The 18376-nt window shown below is 40.0% G+C and overlaps 1 long non-coding RNA gene across 1 annotated transcript; it reads right to left on the bottom strand.

Annotated features, from left to right (window-relative positions):
• Positions 1-5197: 5197 nt before the first annotated feature.
• On the bottom strand, positions 5198-7838 carry LOC134670487 (uncharacterized). Its single transcript, XR_010099064.1, has 3 exons — positions 7439-7838; positions 5797-7036; positions 5198-5241 (listed from the first exon to the last, which is right to left on the bottom strand). It is a non-coding gene; the product is annotated as an uncharacterized LOC134670487 (long non-coding RNA).
• Positions 7839-18376: the final 10538 nt, after the last annotated feature.

The raw sequence follows: 18376 nt of genomic DNA, 5'->3' as shown, positions 1-18376 counted from the left end.
TTCTTTTTGCATTTTTTTCCGTTTTTTTTTTTGTTTTATGGTACGGAACCCTTCGTGCGCGAGTCCGACTCGCACTTGCCCGGTTTTTTCGCTTCCATTTTAGTTAAGTAAATAAAGATTACTCGGCCGGTCGGGCCCCGAAAATGAATTGATTTATTACTAGATATAGAGTAGTATAGAGTACCTTACGCGGACGTCACTCCATACAAACGGTATCCCTATTGCCTTCTCTGGATATTAACATTATAAAAAATATTCGTCCACTAATCCCACCCAAAATGTTGAGACGCTACGATAGCTAGTAATTTTAAATTTCGATTCAAGTAAAATTTTCCTTTCTCAAGGAAAATTGTTATTTCGTCGTTTACTGCCGTTGGCAGGGAACAATCTATTTAGTTTTCATGCTCGATGCACCTAATGTGATTGCAGTATGCATGGTCCCATTGCATTTTCCTGCCGTAAGCTGTGCAACTTGAGAAAACTGATGGGATTTTCTTCGGGCGTTCCATTGAGGAAAATATTTGTTCGCAAACTCGCTGAATAAAGGAAGTAGGTCCTTCTATATACGTAAGTTCATCCACTTGACTGGTTTCTTCACGTTTTACTTGTATTCATATTACGAGATATTTTATTAAAATACCTACGTACGTAAGGTTAATAAAAAATAAGAAATGAAGATAGTCCTCCTCATCGTTTTCGATGACGGTGACCCCAAACATTATGGACGTTGTCTAGCGTGAGCCCTAATGTGGCTGGCCAGGCTTTCCTTTATAATTAATAATTCTAAACAATTATTTAGGCCTTTCAGGCAAGTCTAGGCCATTCTATACTAGGTATTCTACTATTAGCCTAGTTAATATGCTCTAAAGGCGAGGTCTTCATTAGGGAGTGGCGTTTTGGTTAATTAGCGTACGTCTGGCGATGGAATAGGGCGGGGAAATGTGGTTACAACAAGCAGGATTATTGGTGACGGGATCTCCCGGTATTTTCATATTTGGAAAATCAGGTCTCGGTAAATGCTTCATATTCTAATGTGTACAATAGTACTTACTGTTAATTATTGGTGTACTCTCATTTTTAATTTCTTGGCACCTATATAAACCAATTTATTTCATGTCCCAAAATTTCCTTCGATTCCAATAATCCCGGAGAGCCAGCTCTATACAAGGACTGCTAAGCGTGAATGCTGAACTAACAGAGTAACAGCTTGAGACAAATGTACCAAAACATCCCACAACTATATGCGCAGTTACATAAGGTCTTGCTCTGTCAATTCAGTACTCTGTGGCACAGGTTATAGGGTTATACCCGCACATAAAAGCATTATTAGTTTGCGCAGTGCTCGAATGAGATTATGAATTTACACTGCGGCACATTTGGAGCTCATGCATTTCAATTTTACACATTTTCAGCGAGTGAATTTATTCAGGTAGTTAGTTAGCCTGAACACTTACTCGTAGCCTTTCATCAACGTGAATGGAAATAAATGGGTTCAAATGAGAGATATGAGTAAGTATGTAGTTTATCTGGAAACATGAATAGATATACATATAGTTAAAAAAAAACGATAATTCTAAAAATATACCGTACACGTACACAATAGTAGTTTATGGGACTGTTACATAAAGAAAATACGAGTATAGGTTAATGAAATGAAAGAAGAGAGTTATAATAGGATCACTCGAGCGTTTTGATGCCCTCTTAATTACAGTTAGTTAAGACTGATTTATCTACACACATACTATAGGCTCTCTATGATATACGATATCTCTATGATAGGAATATACGAAAGGGCCTACTGCGATCAACGTATTACATAAATAAATCGACATTTGTGTACATTCATCTCTGTCACTCCAATTATGCAACAACAGAGATGGAGGCAGATCTTATTCAGGGTCGAATCGCGAGCACAGTTGAAACAATAGACGCTTTTGTAATAAAAGAGGTAGCTTTTAAAACGCCATGTTGTTTTTAATTCGTTTCCAGAATTGTGTTAAAAGACAAAGAGAAACGCGAAAACCGACGCAGTAAAGTAAAACGAAGCCTGTGACAACAAAAATTAACTTTTCTGAAAAAGGTGACTTTTAACGTGACGCGAAGGTGCGAAACGAGAACAAGCGGCGGTGAGCGTGCGACTTTCAATCCGGAGGTTCCAACCCCGGCTCGTACCAATGAGTTTTTCGACGCTTATGTACGAAATATAATTTGATATTTACCAGCCGCTCCTCGGTGAAGGAAAACATCGTATCAACGAACGATTGTATGCGGATTCGAACTTCGCTCCAGTGTGCGAGCTCAACAACGCAACATCGTTTTAGAAACACACACGCGTATTCGGGAAACGAGATAATCACAAGATCTAGAGACGATATAGAGATCAACTAGATTTACATTAGATATCGACTAGATGTGACTTGGATATCTAAGTCATAATTTGTCGAAATCGTTCAAGAGGACCTCCAGAATCGCGGAAACGTCAAATTTGACATATCTATCAGTGGCGGCGCGTCAAACACATCCATAGGCAAGCCGGGGCTAATTTGGCTTACATATTTCCTTTACAACTCTGCTCAAACGTCCAGAAACAGGTAAGCCGATGGGAATCGGCTTTTATGGACGCGCCGCCACTGATATCTATCTTACCAATATCTTTAAATTATCCATATCGTAACTTGTTGAGGTCTAGTAGAGATCTAATTCATTTCCCGAATCGAGCCGTAAAGGCAGTTTTCCGCGACTCTCAGAAAGTTATCAAAACACGCAATTCGTGGCCCATCACATGGCGACCGCAAGACGTTTATCCGATAGTTAAGTCCGAGATGATATTGAAACGAGAACTGTACATGTAAAATTATAAAGAAAAGACTATATTTTTCATTCCTTTTGCTTATAAGCTAAACTAAACTATAGTTTTGTCTAAAAATCAGTGACGAAGATCACTTCCTACTGGTTAATCTTACACCGTTCACTCATTAGCTACAACAATAAAAACCCCCTCGTATTCGAGTAGCCCTGCCGGGAACCATTAACTTCCCGGCTTACAGTTCAACTTGGCCGAACAAAGCTCACTTTTCCTGTTTTGCAATCCAAAATGCTCGATATTTGCGGACGCTTCGCTACAACTGAACTTTGTTTCGCTTAATACCGCTTGTTGGGCTTATAGGAGTTATGGGACAACTCAACTTGTAGAATTTTCTTTGACTCATTTTAACAGTAAACGTGGTGTTGCATTTTTCTTTCATTTAGGTAATAGACTTCGTAGCTCGGTCAACTCAAATGGTTAAAGCTGGCTCGAAATCTTCAATGATAAGGCGAAGTTGGGGACGAGTGGCGAAGTAGGTTATTTTAGAATACTTATTTTTTTTACTTTAAACTATTATTACGCAGGTTTATTTGAGAATTCAATGGATATATATTTCTTAGTAAAATTATTGTTTTAACATTTAACTATAACTTAAAAAAAAGGCGAAGTTGGGCATCACCACCAACGTTAAAACTAGGGTTCCCTGTGGTAGATAGTTTTGCCAACCCTTATTTTCAATGAACATTGGTGGGTTTAGTTGTTATCACGACACAGGGTTAAAATGGTAAGCAATAAGTACCTATAACAATATCTTGGCCTTCATTCAATCCCACCATTGTTGAACGGACATCCGTCTATTTCCAACTCCCTTTTATGACGTCACTCAAACGCTTTAACGATCATTACATCTTTCCTTCCTATTTATTGTACGGGTTTCACTAGCCACTATTCCCATTCGTTTCCTAGCAAAAAGCGACTAGAGTAGCTGCCAGCAGTAATGACACGGAGGCGTAGCCTATATGACTACCGTTTAAAAACCAATCATCATCATCATTGCCCTGCAACATCAATAAAATGATGGTTTACACAGGATCCATAAAAGTACTAGTAAGTCAAATGCGAGGGCGGCAGCCGCGACCGCATAGCTGTGGCAGGACATGCAGGAGAATGCCGTGCCCGGTGACGAAGGTGGGAGAGCGGCGCGCTGGCGTCTCAGTTCTCGCCTAGTGTGAAGGCGGCTAAACCACTTCCTTCCGTCACTTTGTAACGTAGTACATTTTTCTAAATTTGAAATAAATATTTTGGGTCGATTGATAATTAAAAGAAAAATACCTCTTCTTATTTCAACGTTTTTAACGGTGTCCAAAACAAACCTCATTGATTGCATTTCTATGCATAATCTGTTGCATTCAGATGCACCTCTCGATGCTTATCTGTTGTCGGGGTTGTCATATGACTAAAAATAATTAAAACTTGAGATATTTATGTTGTCACTCCAGGAAAACTTTGTATGAAGTAGGTAGGATTTATAAGATAAAAAACAATTTTGATTTAAAACAAAACATAGAAATTACAGACTTACAAAGTGGCTCTGGAATGAAACAATATTAGATTAAATGGTAAAAATATATGTATTTCTTAGGCTCAGGAGTGATATTGTCTAAATAATTCAGACAGAATTTTCGTGGGATTTGTGTCTTCAAGGGACTGCCACCCTACCTTTTAGGGCTCTCAGGGACTCCATATTGGAGATCATTCGAGAATGATATGCACATTTGATTTGGGAACCCCTCTGGGGACACTCGCTCGCAAGAGCCCAATTTGTGGGAAGACCACACTTTCGGCATGGTGGTCTGAAAGATGGAAACGGCTTGAGTCCTTCGGAAGCTCCACTGAGTGAGTAGAAATTAAATTTCGTGGTGATCAACTCCACAATGGCGCGAGACGTTGTGGGTTTGTTCTTAACCAGATTTTGGTTCTTTGCAGAGAGACTCCTGCTCGAGGGAAGGGAGCGCTCCGCCAGAAGGCTTAGCAGCTACCAGTGCGGTGAGCCAAATTTCCAATGGTTTCATCTCTTTTCTAGAGGCCATAAAGGGCGTAGGCTAATATAACCTTTTCTCGGTTTTCAGGAGCCGGGATTTATTCATTCATTTATTCATTTATTATTTCCATCATTGAGAAGTTTATCTCAAAAGCTTCAAAAATCCTAGAAGTCAATTTAGTTTTGGAGACCTCCTGGAGCGAGGAATTTAAACACGCCATCTGCCTCTGCCACGTCATTTTGGTACCACGTGCGCGGCCCCTGAGCTCTACGTCACCGCTCAGCATCTAGCTTCACCGGGGAAAGCAGACTGTCACCCCGCTGCATCTGAGGAACGTTTAAATTCTGAAGTCGGTCCTTTCCATGATTTAATTTAGTAGGGCATCAGCGCCAGCTGCAAAGTTTAGAGTAAATTTAGAATTTTGAGCAACCACTAAAGTAAGATAAAGACATTTGAAAATCCTGGTACATAGTATTTAGTATAAAAATAAATTAGTTCTTAAAATAAGTAGAATTCTGTGTGAAGCTTTATTCTGGACCTGTTAAGCGGCCCAGCTGTCCACTGAGCTAAGTTCTAAAATTAGGTGTCGTCAAATCAAGTTAAAGGTTCACACAGGACTCGCAGGTTAGGATTAAATCACAAACTTACCACTGGCAAGATCTTAGGTTTAATAAAGTTTCTATAATATAATTTGTGTTCGCTTTTTCATCTCCCAAATTAGGTTCCTATAGCAAGCAATTTTAGACACCACATTTTTTCTAAGTATTTAATTTCATTTTTTTTGTGCTAACGTGCTATAGCTTTCTTTGAACAAGCCGGAGCTTTGCAATTTATTTAACCCCTTTAAAATAGCACGTTTCACTGGCGCCCTGGGTATAAACTTGCTAAAGGAATCTTGTGAAATTTCATGTACCAGGAAAGTTGTGAAATATTTACTGTGTTACTCACCTTTTTGTTTAGTCTTGGTTGCTCTTTATTCATTAAATAGTCTTTAGATATAGTAATTTGAAGATTTGATTGCAATCTTGCTGGTTTGCTGCAATTTATTTGATGTTTTTTGGAAGAGAAAGTGACAAGCAATTTTTTGATTTTTGAGGTTATTGCCAACCGTAAAAAATAACGTGGTTTTGTACTTTGCACCAAGTACATGCTAGGAAATTTCACTCATTTTAGATATTAAGATTTAATTTCAACATTTGTTTTGAATTTGTGTCGTTTTTAAGCGTAAAATTGAAATTTAAAAAGGTTTTTGTGCATTCTTTTGTAGTACGGACTTATTACAAAGATATTCGAATTTGAGAAATAACAATTAATTTATAGTACTTGCTTACATTTCCCTTAAATTTCTTTAGTGTCAGCTCATTGTTACATATTTAAAGTAAAAAGCATTGAATTTTGTTGGAAATATTACCTTCTTGGAAGTTTGTGGTATTGTTTGGAACCAATTTCATAGTAGCTTTCACTTTGCAAATTTAAAAAGAAAGTTGACGTTTGAAAGTGTACACCTGTCAGTTAGAAATTATTTTCGGTAGGAAAAATACTTTACTCATTAAGGATTACAGTTACATTATTTGTAGATTAAGATTGGTTTAAAGAAAATAGTACACTATTTAATATTATTTAATCTTGTTAGAAAACAACATAGTGATACAGTCATACATACAATACATATTGTTAATGCCAGAATTTTCAATACAGTAGTTTATACACTAGTTAAAAATGGAGCGCAGCATTCAATTTCACAGTCTTTTGAAGGATGAGTTGATTTATGAGGTTCAAATTCGGTCGGAAACGCCTGCAACCACGGTTGACGCTTTGAGAAAGCAACTTAGGTCTCTTATTTTAGAAGCGCCTAGCGAGGACATAGTGGAGACTGAACTGTCAGCGGAGTCGGAGCTAGGCATTGTCTCGGAGAAAGTGATCGATTTGGCTTCTATTGTTGACAAATATTGTGAGACAAAGGAGAGGTATTCTTTAAGTCGCGCTAAAGCCCTCGGGTACCATATTTATCACCGTCTGGCTAGGGTTCAGCCGGAACGCAACCAGACATTGCTAGAACTGAAGACTAGTTTGCAATCCAAGCTTGAGAGTTTATTGGCGAAGATTGAGGGTCCAGGTACAAGTTCAGCAACACCCAGCGGCAGCGCGGAGGTTTCAAATCCAAATCCTTTGGTCTCCGGCAATAGTTCTGAAATGTTAACAAGCGGTATTAGGGAAATGCAGGTTCAGTGCTCTAGTGATTTAAATATTTCAAAATGGCAGGTTAAATTTAATGGTTTGACAGACCCGCGCTCATTTTTGGAGCGTGTGGAGGAACTAAAAGAAGCAAATGGGGTTTCAGATGCCAAACTATTTAGGGCGGCACCACATTTATTTGTAGACTCGGCATTGTTGTGGTTCAGAGGTGTCAAGGGTTCGGTTTCAAGTTGGCAGGATTTAAAGTCACTTTTGTTGGATGAGTTTGTCCCCGGTGACTATGATTTTAGGCTGAGACAGGAAATTCAAGCTAGAACGCAGGGGGAAAACGAACCCATCCACTTATATTTTGCGGTAATGTCAGGAATGTTTGCTAGATTAAAATCAGACTTACCGGAGGAGGCGAAACTGGACATCTTGTTGCACAACATTCGCCCACATTTTACTCAGCAGTTGGCATTGGTAGATATAAGTTCGGTCGCCGAACTGAAGGCTTATTGTCGCAAGGTTGAGTTTTCACAGCAAAGGGCGAAATTATTTGTAGAACCGCCCAAGGTCAGCGAGCATACACTTTGTCGTGATCATGTTTATAAAGGCTCCAGTGCCAAGCAACCTCAGGTGAATGCCATCGCTGCCAAACAAAGCTCAAGCTTCGCGACCAAGTCGGATAGTTCCTTTTCACAGCGAAAACAGCAACCAAGGTTTTCGGACGCGAAGTTTTCGAAACCACATCGTGGAGTTTGTTACAAATGTGGTAAACCGGATCATAATTTTAAATTGTGTAAAGAAAAGCCTAAATTGAATTCGTATAGCTGTTTGGGCTGTGGCAAAGCAAACACAATCAGATCGGAATGTGAAATCTGTCAGAAGGGTAACGTTACAAAACCAATGCAACAACAGTCAAAAAACGCCTAAGGTTGAATCGTAGCAAGTGTCAATCGAATCGATTAAAGTTTAAATCGATTGAACAAAATAAAAATGCTAGTTCGATTGCTACGATTCTGTTTGCTCCAAATAAAGATGATATTAGACCATATTTGAAATTTAAAGCGAATGATTTTGAGATTTATGGATTGGCCGATAGCGGTTCAGCATTGTCAGTTTTAGGGAACAATGCACATTTAGATTTTGTCAAATTTGGTTTTACATTTCAGGAAGCGTACTCTAGTTCGTGTAGGGTCGCAAATGGAGTAAATTGCGAGTCGATTGGGTACATTTTTGTCCCGGTTACGTTTGAAAATACTACGAAAGTAATAAAGTTTGTAGTAATACCCTCGATCGTAAATTACGTTATTTTAGGATATGATTTTTGGAAAGCTTTTGATTTATTGCCTGAATGTTTAAAAAATGCGGAACACATGACTCCACCTGACAATTATTTTAGTTGTAACGGTTTAAGTGCAGGACAGGTACACACGATTCGGTCTTACGAGCATTTAACTGCGGCCGAGAGGGAACTCGCGGACACCGTCGTAGGGAAATTTAAAAACATTTCGTTTGAGGAGAAGGGGCTTGGCAGAACCAGCTTGACGGAGCATGTTATCGATACTGGTGATGCCACGCCCATCAAAACGAAACAGTACCCGTTATCGCCGGAAAAACGCGCTGCTTTAGCCTCCGAGTTAGACCGCATGTTAAAATTGGACGTAGTCACACCCTGTGAGAGTCCGTGGAATAACCCGGCTCTTTTAGTTAGAAAACCTAACGGTGATTGGCGATTTTGTTTAGATTGCAGGAAATTAAATGCGGTCACAAAGGGAGATTCGTATTCCATTCCGTATATACCCCAGATTTTGGATAGTTTGAAGGAAGCGAAATACCTAACCTCGATCGATTTAAGTTCCTCATTCTGGCAGATCCCGTTAGCTGAAACCTCACAGGAGAAGACAAGTTTTTGCGTGCCCGGTCGTGGAATGTTTAAGTTCAAGGTCATGCCTTTTGGTCTCTGCGGCGCATCGGCGCGTCAGCAGAGGCTGATGGACAGCCTTATTGATCACAATTTGACAGGTGACATCGAAACCGGTTTAGCTTTCTGTTACATCGATGACATCGTTATTTGCTCATCAGATTTTCAGACGCACTTGCTTTTGCTAAATCGTGTGTTGGCGAAGTTGGAAAAGGCGAATTTAACAATTAATTTTGAGAAGTCTAAGTTTTTCAGGCAGTCCATAAAATACCTCGGTTACGTCGTGGACGAGTTCGGGTTGCGTACTGATCCTGACAAGGTTTCTGCCGTTCTAAACTTCCCCACACCCACGAATGCGCGTGACGTAAGGGCATTCTTAGGAACGTGTTCCTGGTATCGACGGTTTATCCGAAATTTCGCATCGATAGCCGCTCCTTTGAATAAACTTACGTCACAGGGAAAGAAGGCGCCACCTTTCGATTGGTCTGCGGAAGCAGAGGAAGCATTTAAGATTTTGAAGAACGCTCTAGTGACGGCACCCATTTTGGCGGTACCGGATTTTAAAAAAGAATTTTCAGTACATTGTGATGCGTCTTCATACGGAATCGGTGGAATGCTTTCCCAGACCATTCAGGGGGTTGAGCATCCGATCGCATACGTTAGCCGCGCCCTAAACAAAAGTGAGCGAAATTACAGCGCCACTGAAAGGGAAGCTCTTGCGGTCATATTTTCAGTGGAGAAATTTCAGGCATATCTAGGCTCACGTAAGTTTAAAGTGATCACGGATCACGCGTCACTCAAATGGTTCATGAATCTTGAAAACCCGTCAGGGAGGTTAGCTCGTTGGGGTTGCAGACTGTCTCAATTCGACTTTGAGATTGAGCACAGAAAGGGATCGCTTAACGTTGTGCCTGACGCACTATCAAGACTCATGCAAGTAGATGCAATTAACGTGACAAATGATGACGTTGAGCCAGATGAATGGTATGATAAGATCTTCAATGGTTGTAGATCTTTTCCCGCAAATTTTCCAAATTTTTGTTTAAAAGACGGGAAACTTTTTAGACTTTCAAAGTCAAAGTATAATTTGTTGCGAGAGTTCGATTGGAAGGAAGTGGTGAAGAAGTGTGATCGTAAGAGAGTTTTGCAGCAAAATCATTGCGAAGCAACTGCTGCGCATTTAGGTGTTTTTAAAACTCATCGCCGGTTGGCGTTGACTTACTTTTGGCCCGGTATGTATAAGGATGTAGTCGAGTTCGTAAAAGCGTGCGATGTTTGTGCAGCGTACAAGCACTCGCAGAAACCGACTGCAGGCCTCATGGGACAGCCAAAGGTATGTCGACGACCATGGTTGGTAGTTAGTATAGATCTCGTCGGTCCACTGCCGCGCTCTCGCGCAGGTTATACATTTTTATTTGTTGTTACATGTTGCTTTTCGAAACACACACTGCTATTTCCACTTCGCCGCGCTACTAGCGCTTTGGTGGCGAAGCATTTTGAAAACCATGTCATTTTGGAACATGGCGTGCCTGAAACCGTGATTGCAGACAATGGAACGCAATTCACGGGATCAGAGTTTAAGCAGTTATTGAAACGCTACAACGTACCTAACATTTTTTATGGCCCGCGCTATACTCCGCAGGTAAATTTAGTCGAGCGTTATAATAAGGTAGTGATGACCGCCGTAGCGTCTTACGTAAAGGACAATCACCGTACATGGGACGAAAAGCTGCACCAAATCAGGTTTGCGATAAACAGTGCAGTAAGTGAGACCACCGGGTATTCTCCTTTCTTTTTAGTGCACGCTAGGGAACCCGTCATTAACGGCTCGTTTTATAAAGATACTGATAAACAGTACGATGTGGGTATGCCTAGAGAGGAGTATGCAGGCGAATTTGGTTGTATGAGAGACATTTTTGAGCAGGTTAGGGTACGTATGCTGCAAGCACATGAAACAAATGCCAAATATTACAATTTGAGACGCCGAGAGGCGAAGTTTTCAGTAGGGGACGTTGTCCACAAGCGTACTTATACGCAAAGTGACGCCTCTAAGTTTGTTATGTCAAAACTCGCACCTAAGTATGAACCGTGCAGAGTTAAAAAGGTTTTATCTCCTTTGGTTTATGAGCTTGAAAGGCTGGATGGTCACCCAATTGGGTCGTGGCATATTAAAGATTTTAAGTAGGAAATGGAAGTTAGGTTTTGAGGTGGAAGTTATCTCTGGACGCAAGACCCCGAGTCTCTTTAGGCTTGTCGTCTTGCCGCCAGAGTTGACGACCACTATCACCTACCTCTCATAACATAACAAAAACGGTTGAGATCGTTAGTAGTGTTAAATATTCGGTAAATATTTAATTCACGAATTTTGTTCGGAACGTGGCGAACAGTAAAACTGTTCGTTATTATTTTTGCATGGGCGATGAATGTTTGAATCTGTTAGGGCGTGATGTATGTTAGGTGCGATCGAAGCTGTGCTCAGTCTCAGAGCGATTTGGACTATAGGACTTAGTATGGGTTTAGAGTTTGGGAGAGTTATCCTTGGACGCACGATCCCTCGTCTTGTACCAGTCGTCGTGCCGCCAAGGACGACAAACCACTCACCTGCTAAGTACCTCTCAACCCCAACATCGGAGCTATCTTTAATATGACCATATGGTAACGCATTGTTACGCTTTGTCCGGTACTTACCATACCCGACAAACATCGAAATAGTACTTTGTTTTTTAACTTAGCGTATTTTTTTTTAATTCACGTGTCGATAGGCGTAAGTCCTAATGATTTTTTTAGTACTATTTCGCATGTTGCCGTACCTCGTTTTTGTTTAGGTATACCGTGTTTTTTTTTGGGGGTGTTGTGCAACATGATTTGGGACGTTTCGTTTCCTCCGACAAGTCAGTCGGCGACAAATTTTTTAGGTAGAGATTAAAACTCAATTTAGCAACTTTGATGGTTTGAAACTTAGATTTTGTTGGATTGTTTTCCGGTTTGGATTTATGGTTGTTGGAGTCGGGTGATGGTTTATTGCCCAGACTTCATCATTTTGCCCGGACAAGGAGAGTTTATATTGATGAATGCTGAACATCGGTCCTGGCGGTTGTAATTGGCTTTCTCAGTACAACAAGCTTTTTCCGCGTTGTGCTGAGAAGGCCAACGGTTTGTTCACTGAATAGTAAGGTATAACGGAGGTTTTTTTCTATGTGTTGCGCAGATGGCCGCATAGTTTTTTTCACCTTCCGTATGTTAACGTGGGTTCGAGATTTTCTTTTTTGGTCGTTGGTTTTTAGATTCGGTTGATCCATGTTTGTAGAAACGTTAGATTTTTTTCAAGATATATAGAGTAGAGTCCTTAGACTCCTGTGGGACAAAATCTCGAAGCCGCGTTAGATTTTTGCTCAATTTGATTAGCTTGTTTATTAGGTTAGTTTTCTTGCCTTTGGTGTGTTGTTGGTCTGGTCCAATAAACTTATTTGTAGGATCCGAATCGCTGAGGACAGCGAGCGGTTCACCTACGTTGAACCTTAAAATCGGGGAGGGGGGTATTGTAACGTAGTACATTTTTCTAAATTTGAAATAAATATTTTGGGTCGATTGATAATTAAAAGAAAAATACCTCTTCTTATTTCAACGTTTTTAACGGTGTCCAAAACAAACCTCATTGATTGCATTTCTATGCATAATCTGTTGCATTCAGATGCACCTCTCGATGCTTATCTGTTGTCGGGGTTGTCATATGACTAAAAATAATTAAAACTTGAGATATTTATGTTGTCACTCCAGGAAAACTTTGTATGAAGTAGGTAGGATTTATAAGATAAAAAACAATTTTGATTTAAAACAAAACATAGAAATTACAGACTTACAAAGTGGCTCTGGAATGAAACAATATTAGATTAAATGGTAAAAATATATTTCTTAGGCTCAGGAGTGATATTGTCTAAATAATTCAGACAGAATTTTCGTGGGATTTGTGTCTTCAAGGGACTGCCACCCTACCTTTTAGGGCTCTCAGGGACTCCATATTGGAGATCATTCGAGAATGATATGCACATTTGATTTGGGAACCCCTCTGGGGACACTCGCTCGCAAGAGCCCAATTTGTGGGAAGACCACACTTTCGGCATGGTGGTCTGAAAGATGGAAACGGCTTGAGTCCTTCGGAAGCTCCACTGAGTGAGTAGAAATTAAATTTCGTGGTGATCAACTCCACAATGGCGCGAGACGTTGTGGGTTTGTTCTTAACCAGATTGTGGTTCTTTGCAGAGAGACTCCTGCTCGAGGGAAGGGAGCGCTCCGCCAGAAGGCTTAGCAGCTACCAGTGCGGTGAGCCAAATTTCCAATGGTTTCATCTCTTTTCTAGAGGCCATAAAGGGCGTAGGCTAATATAACCTTTTCTCGGTTTTCAGGAGCCGGGATTTATTCATTCATTTATTCATTTATTATTTTCATCATTGAGAAGTTTATCTCAAAAGCTTCAAAAATCCTAGAAGTCAATTTAGTTTTGGAGACCTCCTGGAGCGAGGAATTTAAACACGCCATCTGCCTCTGCCACGTCATTTTGGTACCACGTGCGCGGCCCCTGAGCTCTACGTCACCGCTCAGCATCTAGCTTCACCGGGGAAAGCAGCCTGTCACCCCGCTGCATCTGAGGAACGTTTAAATTCTGAGGTCGGTCCTTTCCATGATTTAATTTAGTAGGGCATCAGCGCCAGCTGCAAAGTTTAGAGTAAATTTAGAATTTTGAGCAACCACTAAAGTAAGATAAAGACATTTGAAAATCCTGGTACATAGTATTTAGTATAAAAATAAATTAGTTCTTAAAATAAGTAGAATTCTGTGTGAAGCTTTATTCTGGACCTGTTAAGCGGCCCAGCTGTCCACTGAGCTAAGTTCTAAAATTAGGTGTCGTCAAATCAAGTTAAAGGTTCACACAGGACTCGCAGGTTAGGATTAAATCACAAACTTACCACTGGCAAGATCTTAGGTTTAATAAAGTTTCTATAATATAATTTGTGTTCGCTTTTTCATCTCCCAAATTAGGTTCCTATAGCAAGCAATTTTAGACACCACATTTTTTCTAAGTATTTAATTTCATTTTTTTTGTGCTAACGTGCTATAGCTTTCTTTGAACAAGCCGGAGCTTTGCAATTTATTTAACCCCTTTAAAATAGCACGTTTCAACTTAAGGTGACTTTTCGTAACTACCATCCCGATACATTTTTTCTATTCGTTTGGCGTTTGTCGGTGTATAGTCGACGTCAAAAATATGCTTACAGTTTTGCACCTTACCCCTTTCTAATAAAGCGAAAAATGAAACATATCTTAGACATCGACTCTACGTCTGTCATCTTGGCTAGACCCTTAGACGTCGGATTTTAAGGGGCGAAATTAAATGACAGGTAGCGTTCTCATATATAGGTACCTATCGATAAACTCAAGTATCGATGCCTTTACCACATACTAGTGTTCACTCCCAGCAGTCCCAGCTTTGTTAGAGAGTTTTTTTGTACTATGTATTTTGGAGCTAAGAGTGTTCCTCTTATTAGTAGTGAGGGTAATACTCCCTAAAGAGATTGTAACGGTATCTCTGCACACTGTGCACATTACTGACCCTCAATAGACCTTATCTATTCCCAATAAGGTTAACAATAAGGTAACTTTCGTCGACAAAAGTAAAATTGCTCAGATCCAATAACTCGTTGAGTGGTTAACATAATTTACGATGCTTTTATCGCTATATTAGTTAGCAATGGCATATTGTTATTAGTATTGTACCGCCGTAATACTAATAAGTTATTTAATGACTTACTGCCGTATTCGAACTTCAAGATATTCACAAGAGACGACACGTACTAGATCCATTCTAGATATGTTATAGTTTAGATATCAACTAGTTCTCTTTTGCAGCGCAATTCGGCCAACCAATGTCACTTTTACGTTAGATAGAGTAAGATATCTATTAGATGTGAATTGGATCTCTAACACGCGTATTCGGGAAACGAGATACTCGTAATCACAAGATCTAGAAACGATATAGAGATCAACTAGATTTACAATAGATATCGACTAGATGTGACTTGGATATCTAATATATTTAATTACACAAACGGGTCTACCGCGATATAATTTCATTGTTTTTACCTTTAATTCCGACGTTTCAGCTGAGTTGCACCAGCTGTGGTCACGCAACTCAGCTGAAACGTCGGAATTAAAGGTAAAAACCGGGCAAGTGCGAGTCGGACTCGCGCACGAAGGGTTCCGTACCATAAAGCAAAAAAAAAATAAACAAAAAAAAGCAAAAAAAAAACGGTCACCCATCCAAGTACTGACCACTCCCGACGTTGCTTAACTTTGGTCAAAAATCACGTTTGTTGTATGGGAGCCCCATTTAAATCTTTATTTTATTCTGTTTTTAGTATTTGTTGTTATAGCGGCAACAGAAATACATCATCTGTGAAAATTTCAACTGTCTAGCTATCACGGTTCGCGAGATACAGCCTGGTGACAGACGGACGGACGGACGGACGGACGGACGGACAGCGAAGTCTTAGTAATAGGGTCCCGTTTTACCCTTTGGGTACGGAACCCTAAAAACAATGAAATCATATCGCGGTAGACCCGTTTGTGTAATTAAATATGTGTACAAAACGCGAGAGTTTAAAGTGTTGGATATCTAAGTCATAACTTGTCGAAATCGTTCAAGAGGACCTCCAGAATCGCGGAAACGTCAAATTTGACATATCTATCTTACCAATATCTTTAAATTATCCATATCGTAACTTGTTGAGGTCTAGTAGAGATCTAATTCATTTCCCGAATCGAGCCGTAAGTCATATCCTGTGGAAATCGTTCAAGAGTATCTCCACTATCTCCAGAATCGCGCAAATGTCAAATTTGACAGGTTAGATCTTAAACATATCGTTATCGTATCTTGGTGATGTCTAAAAGATATCTAATAAATGTCTATTTCAAAATCCGTACCGGTAGCATGCACGAAAAAGTGTCACGTAGTGGACAAAATCTCCATGGTAACGTTACGGCCACGTTTTCTTATGACGTCATCACGCAAAATTATCGTCCGTAAACCGACTTTACAGACAAGACAACCATATTTTTTTGTGCTCTGAATCTGAAACAGAGCTTGGTCAATTAACTAATCTACGACAATTCTTAAAGCTCCAAATCTGCCTTAAATTTGCAAATGGCCGCCTTTAGATTTGTTTGACGGCGCGAGATTTTTCAAATGAGCCTAATGGTCGTAATTAATAGCCATTAGTTGGGGGGGGGGGGGGGGGGGGTCAAAGCTCGCCGAAATACGACCCTGACTCATTACTGCAGATGGTTATGGCTGTAGCAGCGATTCGCAATCGAGTCGCTTTTAGAAGCTTTAAGCGAAACGATATATCGATTAATTTAGATTTTTATCCTATTTATGACATACCTATACTGTAAAACTGAAAATTATATTATCGACTGAGGGAAAACTGTTTTTAAGGCTTCAGAGAGCTTACGCTTTCCGTGCGTTCGACATGTCTGTCTGTTTTTCTGTCAGCGGGCTCAATCTCAAAATGCACAGACAGATAGTCGACTTGAGAGGTTAAAAGTGAAGATCTGACAACATCAAAATATATTTCTAAGCCGAATCAAATTGAAGTGAACGATATAAGCATATGCAAGTAAAAGTGTACGCATTATTAAACGTCAGCAACAAGGTTTACTCAATAAATTATTCTTAATTATTCCATTCCTATATCTATTAAACACAAAGACTGCACCTTAACGATTCAGACGCTTCATGCACTGAAGTGCAGGAGCGAGCCAATGAATGCATTCCGGCTGCAAATGTACTTACACACGTACAGGCCAAGAGTGCAACGAGTGGTCCCAACCCACACAGGTTATGATTATGCCACTGCAGCATTTCTACACTTAGGGATGTCACTTGCAGCTTTCCATGAAATTGTCTACCGCGTGTCGTTTGTACAAACGCGTATTTTATAACAAATGGCCAAAATATGCACAGAAAAATAATCGCCTGCTTTAAATGCCGAAAAAAATGCCGCAACACAGGAAATAAAATGCGTTTGAGGTACGGGACAGCTAGTGGAATGCCCCACTTGCAGATTACAGATACTTTCAAACTTCCCTAATTCTTAATCATTTTTAGGGTTCCGTAACCAAAAACGGGACCCTATTACTAAGTCTGTCTGGCCAGGGTCACCAGGCTGTATCTCATGAACCTTGATAGCTAGACAGTTGAAATTTTCACAGATGATGTATTTCTGTTGCCTATATCAACAGATACTGAAAACAAAACAAAATAAGTGGGCTCTTATACAATAAGCGTGATTTTTTTACTGTTTTATGCGTAAATGGTACGGAACCCTTCGTGCGCGAGTCCGACTCGCACATGGCCGGATTTTTCTTATTTTTAGGGTTCCGTACCTCAAAAGGAAAAAACGGAACCCTTATAGGATCACTCGTGCGTCTGTCTGTCTGTCCGTCTGTCACAGCCCATTTTCTCGGAAACTACTGGACCAATTAAGTTGAAATTTGGTACACATATGTAAATTAGTGACCCAAAGATGGACATATTTTTTATATAATTTTAAAATACATAGGTTCGAAGTTTATAAGAAAATAGCCAAAAATGACCATCCCCCCCCCCCCTTTATCTCCGAAACTACTGGGTCTAAAATTTTGAAAAAAATAGTTCTTTACCCATAGATGACAGGAAAACCTAATAGAAATGAGCAGAGCTTAATAAAAAAAAAGTCAAGCGTGAGTAGGACTTATGTACGGAACCCTAGAAACGCGAGTCCTACACGCACTTGACCGGTTTTTTAATAATTGCTACACTTCTACTGTTACTGGTTACTGTTTCACTAAGTTTTCGTTTATATTACAAAATGCATCGCATTGTTCAATTTTTTTTTTGTTTAGAGAAATCCTCATCATAGTCGTACATTAAAGTGCGACTTTTGTACATTGAGTTTTTCTTTCGTAAAACAATATTAAATAAATATATCAAACGATTACTTAAGTACCCACTCTAAAGTGAGTCCCCCTTGTTTGAGCTGAGCTTACGGCGCGCGGTTCCAGATCTGATAAAGAGGCAATTTCTCTCGGCAAAGATTGCATTGGTCCGTGTCCGGGGCCGGGCTAACTCCATCAATATTTCATTCGCCTATAACGCCATGTGTATGGATGGGGCTCAACATGGCGGAGATGCATCATTTAAAGACTTCTTCTTCTTTTAAAAATTGCTTCCATCAAATTTATGATGATTCATCAATGGCCGCTGCATCCCTGACGGATGATTGTTGCAACGCTCTGCCGTATTCGAACTTCAAGATATTCACGCGAGACGACACGTACTAGATCCATTCTAGATACGTTATAGTTTAGATATCAACTAGTTCTCTTTTG

The sequence above is a fragment of the Cydia fagiglandana genome, chromosome 14 (assembly GCF_963556715.1).
Source record: "Cydia fagiglandana chromosome 14, ilCydFagi1.1, whole genome shotgun sequence".
NCBI lineage: Eukaryota > Metazoa > Arthropoda > Insecta > Lepidoptera > Tortricidae > Cydia > Cydia fagiglandana.
Note: the sequence above shows the minus strand (reverse complement) of the source record. Positions and strands in the feature narration are given on the sequence as shown.